Source organism: Pipistrellus hanaki (genome assembly GCF_964339955.1).
Source record: "Pipistrellus hanaki genome assembly, chromosome: 3".
NCBI classification, from domain to species: Eukaryota; Metazoa; Chordata; class Mammalia; order Chiroptera; family Vespertilionidae; genus Pipistrellus; species Pipistrellus hanaki.
This window is the reverse complement of record NC_140505.1, coordinates 177,073,459-177,089,174: the sequence shown is the minus strand read 5'-3', so window position 1 is coordinate 177,089,174 and position 15,716 is coordinate 177,073,459.

The following is a 15,716-nucleotide window of genomic DNA, read 5'->3' as shown; positions in this document are numbered from 1 at the left end:
TGGCTGCCTGTGCTGATAAAATTGAGCAATTAGCTGATTAATCCTCTCCATGGGGAGGCTGAGAAAGCAGAAGGAACAGCAGTAGTTTACCAGTTTCATAAAGACAAATGAGTTCCTCTCTCCCCCAGCACTATAGAAAAAGCACCAGTTCCTCAAAATGAAGAGCTATGTTAATTAGACCCTTCTGTGACATGCCACTGCCCAGCCAAGTGTTGAGACATTCTGACACCTGCTCGAGAGTGTCTTGACTACTTGAGAAACTTTCCTCAAGGAAGAGAACATTTCTGTTGGTGATGTTGTATCAAGAGCATTTAGGCCAACTGCTGCCAGAACTTGTTGCTTATGTTTGTCTTAAAAGTATTCATCAGGTACCATTTCTCTGGTACCAGGAAAGCAGGGACCTGTGAAAAATGCAACAGGGTATGAAGCTTGGAGGAGGTGATTTTCCTGATTGGTTTGGAATAGAATAATCTCAAATTAGCACATCTAAGAGCTCCAGAGGATGGCTGGAATCATTTGCGATTAAATTCCCTTGGGATTAGAAGGTGGGAATGGAGGTAGGGGAAGGAATTTCTATTTTGTTTTATTAACTACAATTCACACACACACACACACACACACACACACACACATGCAATTACTCATTAAAAATAGGATTTACATAAACATATTTTAAAATTAGGCAGGTCAACTGATTATGGCAACAAAAATATGTTTCCTCTTCACCTTGTCTGCCTTTTTTTTTCCCATTCCCAATTTCATATATAGTAGCAAACTACTCAGAGCTTTATGTCTTTCTTTTTTAAACAATAACATATGTTAGACATCTTTCTGTATCAGTACAAATAGAATCTTACTTATTTAGCAGCCGCATAAGATTTTGATATATGATTGTGCCATAATTTACTTAACAAGCATCCTGATAGATTTTGAGATTGTGTTCAAAATTATGCTACTATAAATAATTCTGCATAAATATCCTTGTGTGTATATGTGTGTTTGTACAAATATATGCATTTATCAAGTGTGTAAATTTGTACAAGGATAATTTCTGCACAGAAGATATATACATTAGACTTTTTGAAAGATACTAACAAGTAGGCCCTGGAGCTTTGCTCTTGACACTCCACCATATCCCTTCCTCAGTCATTCATGGCTTCCTAGAGCAAGCACCTGGCCCTCTTCACCTGAGGGATTCCTCTGGCTCTAAGAGCATGTTTTGTTCACTCACAGGGTAGGCGGAAAATGGTGGGAAGTGAACATATACAAGTACAGTACTCAGTCAATAATAAATAAGAGTTGATTTAAAAATGGCCCACTTTCTTCATCTTTCGGCAGGTGACAACTCTGACCAACAACAGTGGAATTCCACATCAATAGAATTGAGCCTCAGCTGTCCCCAATGGCAACCATCTCATTAATGTACCCTTTTATTGTTTTCCTTCCCTTCCTTCCCTCACTTCCACATCCCTTACCAATGCCCCAGGGATCACCTCCCAAATGAACTAGTTGCCCTCAAATCTTTGTCTCAGGGTTGACTTATGAGGAAGATCAATTAAAAGGTACCCTCCATCACAGCTGTAATTTTTTGCTCTTCCATCAGCAATGTCTGTTCCCATCCCAAACTCATGGTCAATTTTATGGTCTATTTATTCATTTATTCATTTGTTCATTTGTTCACTAGATACTTGTTGAGAATTTTCTCTGTGTCACACTACTTGCTGGCCCCTGGATTCAATACTGAACACAGGAGATCAAACAAACTAGCTCCATTACCTGCCCCAATCCTCCTCCTTTAAGTTGATACCTACACTTCTAAAAAATCTAAATCCAATATTATTCCACAGTTGGACCAAAGCAATGAAATTGCATACCTTTGACTATAGCAATACATGAGTGGGAGATTACAATAATCTAATCGGCAGCAACTACATGGGTTATCAAACCCCTCCCAGGTTTGCTAAGGGATGGGGTTGAAGAGATCAGAGATGTCAGGCCTTTGAAGTAGGTCAGGGGGACCCAGGACAGGAGATATTCTTCAGAGATTTGACATGTTGATCTAGACTAAGGTCTGGTTCAGGACAAAAAGAAACTGTACTCAGAAATATTTTCATAAGACTACAAATGGTCTACTTTCATGATTTATGGACATGTTTTTTGTTTTTCAGGCTGCCTGTTTTCATAGTAAAGACCTTTATTCCCGGAGCACTAATTAATGGAGGTATTATTGTTTTTAAAAGAACAAGAAGGAAATTCACTCCTATCCTGGATAAATTCCACAGTCTGCTTTCTCTGCTCCTCAACCAGGACTGCCAAGCTTTGCTGGGAAGAAGTCCCTCCATTCTATAATCATGAACTCCAACTATGGCAGGGCTCTTGATGTTTTGTACAAAACTTGTGATTGTCATAGTCAACTTTCTCCCATTCTTCTCAGCAGCTTTTTCAAACTTTCTTCTTTCTCTTTAAATGTCTTGTTCTCTTACTTTTTCCCTTGCTATGAGCATATGAAACTCTTTAAATATGCCCAAATCTCTCCTATCATTAAATAAAAAAGCTTTCTCCATCATTCTCTCTAACTGGCTCCCTCATTCATTTCTTTTGATAATTTAGCTCCTTGATAGAAGCATCTATTTGCACTGCCTCCACTTGTTCTCCCAATCATTCATACTTCCCTGCATTTTCTACTCACCACAACACAAATACTGGTTTTCTTTCCCACATTTTCAAATTAAAAAAAAATTAAATCTCACCTATTTTTTTTGTAAAAATTAAATCTCACCTTATTCAAAATCTCTATAGCAGTTATTCTCAGAGGTGGTCCCTAAATTAGCAAAATATTTTCAAAATGCCTGCTTCCCACTTCACCTCAACTAATTGTCTAGAGTTAATGTGGAGGAACAAAGATTGCAATTGTAACTTTTCCTCATCAAATCATCAAAATCAGATAAATACTAACATTTGAGGTCTTTTTAAATTACAGCTAGTAAGTATGGCAGGAAGATCAATGTGATTATTTATGATTTAAATAAAATTTCAGAATCTGAAATCTGGGGGGGTAGTTACTTTTTTAGATTTGGTGCCCACGGTATATTAATAACAGGGATGGTAAATTTTACTGTAAGTGATACTTTCTAGGCTCTGCAGTCATTCATGTTAGCTGGATTATTTCTTAAGGCTTAGATAAATTTGGGAATACCCAGGTCAGTTTGAAACAGGTCACCTTGACCTTGGCGCAGTTTTCCAATCAAAGAGAGGCCATCAGAAAATGCTGTATGTTGATAATACAAAGTAGCTTTCAAACTGAAGAACTTTATAGGTTACTGATTTATGGTAAATACATACAAACATCTTTATACTAATAACATCTGCTCTATTAGCACATTTTGTTTGCTCAATTTCTGATGTAGGTATTGAAATCCCAATTTTATAAGTAGTTTCTCAGAGAATGAATAACTTGTCCAAGGTCATTAAAGCAGTCAGTGATATAGCTGGGATTAAAATTTTAGTCTGTCTCAATTTGGGGTTGTAGCTAGGAAAGTTCAGAGAGAATGAATAACTTGCTTAAGGCCATAAAAGTATTCAGAGATACTTCTGGGATTTAAACCCAGGTCTTGCCTCAACTTCTGTAACTCATTTTGGGAGACAGTTATTTACTCTTTCCCTCGTGATGCTTCTATCCCCTACTTGGACCATTTTTAAGCTTAGCCCACCCACGCCAAAATCTGTTTCTAAACTTTCTTTGTTTTTAAGTGTTGTCTCTCTTTTCAGAGGCACACAAATCTAGCAGAAATCTTTTTCACATACAGTGTGTTCAAGAAGCCAGTGTGTTCAAGAAGCCACGCTATTTATCATTTTTTTCTTACACAAAACATCACATTTGTGAACATATGTAACAAAAAAAAATGCATTTCTTCCTTCTTGTCTCTTGCCCAGTTGGGATCATTGTACCTCATCCATCATCAGTTCTTCCTTTCTCCATTTCAATGAGGTATTAAATGGGATGGCTTCTAAGGTCCCTTCTGATCTGAATATCCCATGCTTCTACCAATGCTGTTGTCTTGAAACATGGTATATCAAGTACTGGTAGCAGTTATATGTTTTTGTTGCCCCTCCATGCTTACCCTCAGCAAAAATATACAATAGTAACTCTTTTAAACGTTGGATTTGTATTTCTGTAGTTTCTTCTATGATATCAAGTAATAAAGTTTGATCATGAGGAGAGAAGATAGTAATGGTTTTCTGTATTTGCCATCCCAGATTCCAAGTACTCAGTGGTAAGATGAATAGATGACACTGATTGGCTTCTGAAGATAGGTACGTATTTATCAATTGTTCATGTTCTTCATCTAGATGTCTACAGATTGACTGTTTTAGAAACCATCTTTGCAATTTATCAGTTGAGCTTTGTCTACTTCACTTGCTGATTTACCACGATTTTTCTCAAATCAGTATCTACCTACATCTAACATAATTTTGGTATGGTTCTATGAGATAGATTAAATTATTCCTTGCCAATAGACCAAAATTATTATAGTTATAATTCAACTATGTAAGTAGCAGTATCTTATTTGCCAATGATTTGTGTCACAAAGGATCTACTTCAAGAAATCAGAGTTGCACAAAGAAATTGAGGCCTTGGGATACTAACACACTTGCTAGACTGTTGGATAGGAAGTCACACTACAGTACACCAGTCCTTACTTTTACCCCCCCCCCATTTTTTTTTTTTTTTTACAAATTTTTTAAGAGGCCCTTTTTCCCCCTGTTAGAATCAGACATTTAGAAATATTTAGCAGTGATTTCCCTTGCTCCCCGTTTAATTTAATATTTTTAAATTAAAACAAAACAATGCTTATAACAAAAGGAAGAAGTGAGATAGCAGCTCCATAGTGAAATAGAATGAAGATGAAAAGAGGGCCAGTTTACTTATGCGCTAATAAGACTGATGCAGGAGAAAGACCTAACTGAGAACACAGGAAAAATGAAAGAATTTCTGGAGTGAGATCCTTGAAAAGGCAAGGGGGTACAATTGGCCTAACTAGATTGGTCTCAACTATTAGCACAGACCTTTATGTCTGCTAATAATAAAGAAAAACGTGTATGTGGTGATAAAAAACATGGTAGGAGGAGCTTGCAGAGTCTCTTACTAGATAATCTTTGATGACATAAAAAGTAAGGTCTTCAACTATGGATGGAGATGGTGGTATAGGTGGCAGAGAACTTGACAACAGAGAAGAGAAAATCTGAAGCATCCATCTATAAGAAAAGGTGAATGAATAGACAAGGGAAATGAAGTATGATTGCCAGGCAAGGTCAAGGACCCATTCTTCCCTCTCTGCCCACATAGCAATGAACACATAATAATAATCAAACAATTTAAAAATTGATCATGTGTTCAATTTTTTACTTGATAGTTATAGCTTCTCTCTATTTTTGTGTGTTTACTGTCTCTTAAACAAGATAGCAAGCACCTTAAGGTAGCAGATCATGTCTTGTATTTCTTTGTGTCACTACGGTGCCTACCAAAGGAACTGGGAAGACAGCAGAGCTTTATGGATACTCACTACATTCAATTAGAACCATGAGGCTACCTATCCAGAATCAGAAACCGACCTGGTATGTATGGCAGAGCTCACAAGCTTGACACACAAAGAGGATGTGGGTCAGGGTGGTTGACTTAGAGCTTCTTGGACTTTTTAGCTTGGAGATTTTGGCTTGGAAGTTGTGGTTAGAAGGGCACCAATGGAGATACAAATATCTACACTGGAGAGTTGTCTGTTCTGTGCAGACTTTACACTATCGAGGTTACTTTAGAAGACTTTGTTGTGCTCATTATAATGTCTCCAGGCAGGTGTGATGAAACCTTATCTGGTCCATGGCAAGTAGAGTAAAATTTTTATCTGTAGCATTTAGATGAGTCAACTGAGATTTATTCTTAATCCATTTGCTTGCTCATTTTTCAAGAACATTTGGATATTTGTTTCCTACCTCTATGTTTTCAATTTATAGAAACTTCAATTTCAAATGAGAACATTTGATTCAGCTTTTAGTACTAAGATTTTCTTTTTTTTGCCAGCTGAGAGGTTGGAGGCAACTTGAGATTTTAGTGTTTTATTATTGCTTCTTTAAACCATGATGACTATAACAGGTCATTTTTACAAGTTCAATTTTTAAGAACTACTTCTAGATTTTTATATGTCTAATCTTATTTCAACTTTAAAGTATCTACCATCCTTCAAGTCTAGCCTATTCTCTTCCTACATTAAACATGTTGTTGTTTTTTTTTTTACTTTTCGTCCATGTTGCTTAGTCCATAGTGAGTGTCCACAGCACATTTTCTCTTTGTGTTTCTAGGCCTCTTTTCAAAGTGGGTCAGTGCCACAATCAAGTCATCCCAATGCTGGGTATAAGGATACACGTAGAAAAATACAGATTGTATTTCCAGTTCTTAGCATGTTGTATATTATGTTCAATGACTTCAATGACTATTTTATGGATGAAGGAATCAATAAATATATGAATACATGTCTACATATGCACATAAGTGCAGGCACACAAGGGAAGAAAGCACGAACAAAGCAATAGGAGAGATCACAAGGAAAAGTCATCTCTTCTAGCTGGTGCATGGAGAGGGGCTCAGAAGAGATGGCAGGAGGTTTGAGGGATTGGAAAATGTGCTGAAATCTTCAGCCAAAAGGGCTGGGGTTGAGGTGGAGGTGAAACTACATTAGCAGAAGCTAAAGGTACATACAGGGGAAAGCGTGTCTAGAGTATAGTCGGTAGTCCACTTTGACCAGAAGGGCAGATGAATTTATGTAAGATGAGGTACATTTGTTTGCAAAGATCAGTTTAGGCTGAATTGTAAGGGGCTTGGGTTTGATTGATTCCATAATAACATCAACGCAATGTTGGAATGATTCAATACAGTACACTCCAGGATAAAGAACATTGTGAAGCAGTTGTCTACAGTCTAAATGTTAAGTACTTTTTAAAAAGTCTAATACATTCCAATGAGAAGACTCTAGAGGTTGCTTTGAACTAAGTCCTTTTGGAGGATATTTTAAAATGTAAGCAACATACAAATAAAAGCATTTTTTCTGATTATGGAGGACATTGAACCATCTGAGTTTCCAAAGGTCAGTTACTCAGAGATACAGTTGATCTGATCTATATTTGCATTTACTTTTCATGCCCCTGAACCTTCCCAGTGAAGGCTCAGTTTGACAGTAGAAATGAGGCTGAACTGGGAGAGACCTCAGTTCAATGTCCTAAAGGATTGCCTTTGCTTGCTCTTTCTTTCTTCCCCATGTTTTTTACATATTTGTTTTGTTTTGCACACATATACTTCCTTCATTGGAAATATGGGATTTAGCATTATAATTTCAAATGTATCGGATTCCCAGTGTGTCTGCCTTCAAGGACTAAAATCAGACTTCCTGGGCAAGGAGAAAGCCTGCCCTCTGCTTCCAGTGTGCGATTTGGACATAATGAACATCTGGAATGTATACTCGGCTTCTTCACATCGTGACTGATAGACTTAATCCCATTGCATTTTTCCAAGACTATAAAAACGTGTTAACACGGTTACATCACACATTTTATCTGGTTTGCATAAGGCATGATTTTTGCCACATGATATTTATTTAAGAAAGTAAATAGCAGTCCCATTCAAAGTGATGCTGTACCTCAGGGCACTCACGTCAGTCCAGCCCTGGCACTTCTTGCCCATTTTCTGGACTTAACCTAATTGCTAGACACTGAGCTGTGTAAACGTATTTTCCAGGCAGCATAGTTCAGTCCTCCCAAGAGAAGAATGTTTCCTCTAGTTTTGGATGACCCCAGCTTCATTGTGTGTGGTTGCACTGCCCCAGTGGATGAGATGCACCTTCCAGTCACGTGTCTCAGAAGTGGTTTTCTGTTTACAAAGGATATCCCTCTTGTGTAGAATCAGACAGCCCTGAGTTTGGTGTACTTGGGACATGGTTGCCAATGGAATTTTTCAAAGGACTCAATGAAAATCCTATGGAACTGTTATTTATAAACTGCAGAAATGCAAATTTATCCCCACCGGTGCTAAATGCTAACAATTGCTACTGCCTGGTTATTCCTGACTACACGTAGCATCTGTTCTTGGTTCCTCTCTCCCACTGAAAAGATATTATTCCCCAGGAGTTTTGGGTTTTATGTTTTGTCTGTTTCATGTTTGGGTCTTAAGAGTTGGTTGGGTTTGGATCACAAGAGTCCTTTGCCCCACTGAGACTGTCCACAGAGGCAACACATGGCAAATTGTCTGTGGTTTGATGACACTTGCTTTATCTGCAAAAGCCACAAAAATGAGTGGGTTGGAAAAGTCCAGATGTTGGAAGGCATGACCTAGATAGCCTCCTGGGAAAAACAGATGCCCTCACTCAGAAGCCCCAGCCTCTCTCCAAATTTTGCAAATGCTACAATTGCCTCTGGAAGTCTCTTGCTTTCCAAAGCAATGGAGTCAGTTTAACAACCTTGGCACCTGGCAGAGCCGCTAGCCAGTCCAGGATGTGGGATTGCTACCTTGATGGGAACCCAACTGGGAAGGAGCCTGCCAGTTGGATTGGCAGGGCTCTAGCCCCAGCAGGATCCAAATCTTAAGTCACCATTTTCCTTGGGAAGAATCAGGGATGTAAAGCCAGAGAGCAGTTGATTAAAGGGAATGAGTTCAGCTAGTATTCATTAGCCAGAGAAAGAGGGGAAAGAAAGGGGGGTAAAAAAGAACATAAAGGCTAACTGGGAACAAAAGCCAGAATTCTAGCCACTGAGCCCATAACCTGGGCAAACCATCCTACCTTAAATTGCAGAAAATTCAGCAAGCCTTTAGGAACTGTCTCTAATCCATCATGAGCCATTTGGAAATGGCCAGATAAGAAAAGCAATAGCTTTTTGAGAAGCCACAAGTGTCCTGTTGACAGGGATTTCCTAAGTTATACATCTCACAACAACCTATAGATGCTTCCCTAACCTTCGGAAGTACAGATGTCAGAGATTGAGTTTGCCCCAGCCTCTAGGACTCCAAGAAGTAGAGCATAAATTGTCATTAAGTGGGACATGTTTAGGCCCTTGTCTCACCAGAACAAAATTTGTTCAAATCAGAGTGGGATTCAGTAGATTGATGTTTGGCAGTGTAACTTGCTCTACTTCAGAGACTCATATCTACAGCTCCAGAAAGACTACACCCCAAGTAACCTAACCTCTGATTGTACTATAACTAGATGAGTCCAAGTAGCTTCCTGTTTGAGGCAGGCTTTGCCTGAGCTTCTGGTTGGGACTCCAACTTCTGGAGAGTAATTGTCTATTGCTACAACTTTGGTGGTTTGTTTTGTCTTATTAGAGGCAATCTAGTACAGTGAAAAATCTGTAGGCACTTGTTTTCTTCTCTATGTATTCTGAGAGTAGCTCAGGCTGGAAGTGGTAGGGATGAAGACCAGTAAGCATAATCTTTCATTGCTAGTTTTCCCTAAGATGCTCCAACATGGCTATAACCAGACTATATACTAAGAGTTTATCTCTAAACTTTTTAGACTGCCTATTTTGGAAATGACTATTACAATTATTCTAAACTCGTATTTAGAATTAATTACTTCTTGATTGAGCACCAATGAAAGTATAGCATCATATTGTGCAGCATGGAGGGGGAACTTATACCACAAAATAATGTAAGAGAGCATCCATCTAATAAGAATTTGTAAACCTTAGAGTGTTATGTATCAAGATTAACCTGAATTTGAAACCTGGCTCTGTCATTTACTACCTGTGGGACATTATGCAAATCACTTAACTTTTTAGCTCAATTTTCTCTTTGTTCATTTTGAAAATATTTTTGAGAATCTGGTATATTCTATGAACTGAATGGAGCATTTTGAAATGAAAGTGGGAGAAGAATATTTCATTGAGGCAGGTGAGAATTAAGCAGGATAATGAACATAAAATGAAATAAAAGATTAAATATAATTGATACTCAAGAATGCTATTGGTTATGTCATTATTAATTAGCAAATATTAATTGAAAACATATTAGAAATGTAGCACTATGCTGGGACTAAGGATATACTGAACAATAACAATAACAAGAAACCAGGATGACCATCAGAAAGAGAGGAGGCCGCTGAGGAAGGCAATGTTTTGAATGGCAAGAGAAACTAAGCACAGATGTTTATGTGTATGATTGTGTGCATGTGTTTGAGTCATATGAATTATGAATGTGAGTGTGTGTGTGTGTGTGTGTGTGTGATGCACACTTATTCCCCTTGGTGGTAGGAAAATATAAAACACTTGATTTTCTTGTCATCAGTGAGCAGCATCTTGTAAACTATTAATGGTATAATTAAGGCAAGTGTCCTGTGACTTTTTTTTTTTTTTTTTTTTTTTGCAAAGATCAGAGAACAGTAAGTAGAAGAGCCAAAAGTTTAAGAAAAATGTATGGAAGGAAAACATTGGAAATATAACCTATTAACTTGACTTTTCTTTTCTGCAACTGGGTAAAAACGATTATTATTGTTCAGTTTTAGTGAGTGTCCTTTATGAGAGCCACTGGTGTGATAGTTAATTAATTGTGTCAACCTGGTTAGGCCATACTACCCAGATATTTGATAAAACATTCTAGATGTTTCTGTGAGAGTATTTTTTAGAAAAACATTAACATTCAAATCAGTAGACCTTGAGTAAAGCAGATTACTCTCTCCATAAAGTGGGTTGGCTTCATCCAATCAGTTGAAGACTTTAATAGAAAAAGACTGGCCTCCCCAGAAGAAAAGGAAATTTTGTCAGCAGTTGATTTTGGACTCAAATTGTAACTTTTTCCTGAGACTTCAGCCTGCCCTTCAGATTTTGAACTTGCCAAGTCTCCTTAATAACATAAGTCAGTTTCTTAAAATAAATAGATAAATGATAGATCAGATAGATGATAGATAGATAGATAGATAGATAGATAGATAGATAGATAGATAGAGTATTGACCCAGTTGGTTCTGTTTCTCTGGGTAACCCTGATGGGTTTAAATACTTGTTTTGAGCCTTGAAAGAAGTTGAGGCCTCCACCAATGTGTGAAAAGGAGAAAAGTGTGTTCTAGGTTCACCTGAATGCCTGCAAAGTATGCATGGCACACCTTTAGTCCATGCTCAAGGGTCTATGCTGGGTGGAGGATGAGGTACAGTCTCCATGGGTGTATGCTTACCAGATGGATCATTAACAAGGGCGCCCCTAGATTCTGTATCTTCTCTTCGATTGATCACTCAAACTTCTGTTTGTGCAGGAAACACTACCAAGAAGTATGAAATGTTCCCAGCAGCTACTCTTAAGAATCAAAGCTGCCTGGCCTGCATGGCTCAGTGGTTGAGTGTTGACTTATGAACTGGGAGGTCACAGTTTAATTCCCGGTCAGGAAATATGCCCGGGTAGGCTGAATCTCCAGAATGGGACATGCAGGAAGCAGCTGATCAATGATTCTCTTTCATCATTGAAGTTTCTATCTCATGTTCTCTCTCTCCCTTTCTCTCTGAAATCAATAAAAATAAAAGCATCATCCAGATGTTCAGCTTGATTGAAGCTGACAGTGAATAAATCCAGTATCTACTGGTTACCCATAAAAAAAAAAGAAGAAGAATTGAAGCCAGAGTTTCTGTGCCCTGCTTTCAGAAAGCACAGGGAAAGCTCCTTAAGTGACCCACACGAAGAGTAAAGTGTCTAATGAAACAGGTTTTCTAGGAAGTTCAGAGTCCACCAGAAACAAGACCTTTTTGCCTGAACCCTTACATCGGAAAAATCCTTATCAAGAGTTACCTTTATTCCCCCATTAAAAACTACTTACCAAGGCATAAAGACTATAATTAAATCTTTCAAAATGGAACCTCTGGCATGAGAATTGGGTGATCAATCTACACCGCAGTTCTTCTTACCCAGGACTGTAAGATGACCAGAGTCTCTTGTTGCGTATTTACCACAAGGCACTAGAACATTCCCAGAGTTAATCACAGATTCAGTTACATACGAAGCTTTGTACACAGGGGAATCATGAGGGAGTTAAGACTGGCTTCCAGCCTTGCAGCTATGTAAACTCTACTGATGGGAAGAGGAGAATACAGGGCTTCCACAGTGCAGGGGTCTGAGAGCGTGGCTACGGCTACGGCGTCAGCTCCTAGATTACCAAACACTGGAAACCTCATACCTAAGTAACTTTGTCCATGCTGTTCCCTCTGCCTGGAATAGCCTTTACTATTCCTGTCCATCTTGGAAGTAAACTCATGCCTCTATACTTAACTCAAATGTTATTCACTTTACCAAGCCCTTTTCAACATCTCCCAACTCTGAAAGGCTGGTGTGAAAAATGTGAGCCTACAGGATCTCTGAATTATCAAGAAATATAATTAATTTGTTTATGTGGTGGCATTTTTTATGGCCTGGATCTTTGTTCCCTGCTTTTTCATTGTGGTATTTCCCCCTTAATGTATGACATATTATGCTGCAGTAATCACAAACACCTGACATTCAAACGCCAATCGTACACTTTTCATCATAACTGTCAGCCACTTGTAATAGTACTTATTTACTTTAAACTATTTTTCTTACATTTTTAAGACTTGGATACATATATTTTCAAAACTTTAAAGTGTCTATTTCAAAACAGCATTACATGCCCTAAGTAGAATGTATTCTTAAAAACAAAAAACAGTACTGTTGAGTTCTGCATAAAACTATTGCCTGTTAAGCCTTTGGGCTTAAGGTGTCTTTGGTTGGTTGGTAATTGGTTTGCTGTTGTCTAACAAGGAAGATTAGCAAGTGTTAGGCATGGAACCTAGGCTAGTACCTAACTGAGAATATCTTCTTGGTAAATTCAGGACAGAAAGTTCATTAAAAATGGAACCACTTCCACACGTATGTGGTTCTTAGATGGCTAGATGGCGTGTCTTTGACTACTTGAGTTTTAGCACACATAAATACTGATGTGGTGGAACATGTTGAACAGACAAGGAAAATGGGTTTAGGATCCATCCCTGGGCACCTACATTTGTTTCATTTTAAATAAGTCCCTTTTCTGTCTACCCTTCCTGGCCACTCCCTCACTTTTCTTATTTTTCCTTTTTAGGAATTGGTCATTTCACTCTCAGAGAGTTTCTTTTTTATGTTAAATATTTTACTTTTATCATCATCAATTTTCCAGACTCTGGTTCAATCAACACTGTGCTTTGAGCCCATACCAGGAGTTAAATGGGGGGAATCCTGCTGTGAAGAATACATCTGTGTCCTCCGAAGTTGATGATCTGTCTTTCTCCCCTTAGCACTTTCCCTCTCTTTAAAACATAGCTTATTTATTTTAAAATGATTCGTAAAACTAAAGATCAGTGCAATTTAAAACATATTTTAATCCAGAGCTTTTCAAAAAGCCCACTCTCCTAGAAAGGCCACATCAATGGTTAAGATTACAGTAGCAGTTTCCCCTCAGCCCACTAGAGGGCGCTCACATTTTTATTTTTATTTTTATTTTTTTTATTCCGAAAGAAATCACTTGGTGGGTAACAGCCTGTAAAGTTCAAAGGTTGTGTCTCCTTTTCCCATTTTCTACTCAACTTGGGACAATTGTGGTGAATCCTCGGATCCTCTCACTCCACCAAGCCATCCTCGCCCCATGCAGTGACTCCTCATCTGCCTTTTCGACAAATTCTTTTGCTGCTCCCAAACCATAGCAGTTCTGCTTCTGCCTGCTTTCAGCATCTGCCCTTTTGACATTTTAGAAGAAATAAGATCCACGTTTGATGTTGAAAAGGACACATTGATTTCCTTAGTGAGAGGATTTTCCCTAGTTGTGGGGAAATGCTCCTGTAAGGATTTAAAGCAACTCATTTGAGCTACATATGATCTTTCTGAGGAATAACAGAGCCCCTTCTGAGCAGGTCTTTGGAGCTGACATTAGTCTTGTTTGTTTGTCGGCACGGTGTGTTTTCTGAGGTCCAGCCTTTTCCTTTGAGTTTTACATTCTGAATTGACAAGCTCATGATCCTAAACTTTGGAGAATATTCTTCCAGACCAACCCTCCCCACAAACCATGATCCAGGACACACATCCAATAGTTTCCCCAAGTTCTTTGCCTGGTGGGTGGCCCTAGAACCTTAGACCTCACCCTTTATTTGCTTCCAAAGTCCTCCTGCCTCCAAATATCCATTCTGAGCTTTTCTTGGGAGTCAGCAAAAACATTAATAAAATAACTTGGAGATATGCCCTATTACACATGGATATAAAATTACCTTTTGGGATCAGCTCCTCTGCAGTTGGCATGGAGAAGGCTGGCAAGATGGTTCGAATGGAGTGGGGACTGGGCCTTGCTTACCCCTTTTCTGTGACTCTCACACTCAGCCTGTGCTTTAAGAAGATGAACAGCTTTGTGTTTTTAAAGGAAGGCATCAGAAATCTTCTGAGGCAGCAGCTTACTGCAAATACGCTACTCAAGAGGTAGGCTTTAGGGTAGAGTGTGTATACCCCCTCAGCATTATACACCTAAAAGGTGAAACTTGAATCTGAATTTCTAGGAGTGTGTGTTCTCATGATGAGCACATTTGTGCACTTAGCTATTTTGTTGGCATACAACTCCCATAGCTGCCAGCTTGTCCCAGGCAGGAGACTACACAGCCCTTCAGTCATTGTAGTGCGAGCCCATATGTTCTCTCCAGTGAAGCTCCAGGACTTGAACTCATCCTAGAGATTAGATTTACTCTCACCTCGGACTCTCCAGTAAGAGGTGCCTCCATTTGCTCAGCCATTAAAAAGAAGTCATGTGGCGTATTTATTACCCTTTCCCTTTCATGGTGGCTCTGGAATTAGCAGAGAATATGGCCATTTCTCTCGGAAATCGCTGCCCGGTTCTTTGGTTGGCTCATCCTACCCAGACATGTAGACCATTCCCCACATTGAAATATACAACCATCACTTTGGGAAATTGCTTTCCCTGTTGGAAACTGGGAGCTCACAGTGGAGTGTTTCCACAGCACAGCTGATGATAATTACGACTGATTAAAATTTCAGTTTTATTTGTGACATAAAAACTGGGACATAAATTAAAACTCAATTATCCTTTAAGGATAATTGGGGTTACGAAACCAAGAGACTGGGAGTCAGTAGGTGGATATCACAGGAGCGCAGAGTCTGGTGGAATGGTATGTGTCCGGTCTCCCGAAGCAGCCTTTCACAGGCCATGGTTGCCCAGGGCACACCAGAGGGTATACCAGACCAGGTACCAGCCTTGGAGAGATGCAGTGAGCCTGTAGGACAGTGGTTGGCAAACTGCAGCTCGCGAGCCACATGCGGCTCTTTGGCTCCTTGAGTGTGGCTCTTCCACAAAATACCATGGCCTGGGTGAGTCTATTTTGAAGAAGTGGCATTAGAAGTTTAACTTTAAAAAAAATTGGCTCTCAAAAGAAATCTGTCATTGTACTTGGTGATATTTGGCTTTGTTGACCAATGAGTTTGCCGACCACTGCCCTGGGACATCCTGGGACAATTCAAATATGCTAGCCGAAACTGGTTTGGCTCGGTGGATAGAGCATCGGCCTGCAGACTGAAAGGTCCCAGGTTCAATTCCGGTCAAGGGCATGTACCTTGGTTGTGGGCACATCCCCGGTGGAGGGTGTGCAGGAGGCAGCTGATCAATGTTTCTAACTCTCTATCTCTCTAACTCTCCCTTTTTCTCTGTAAAA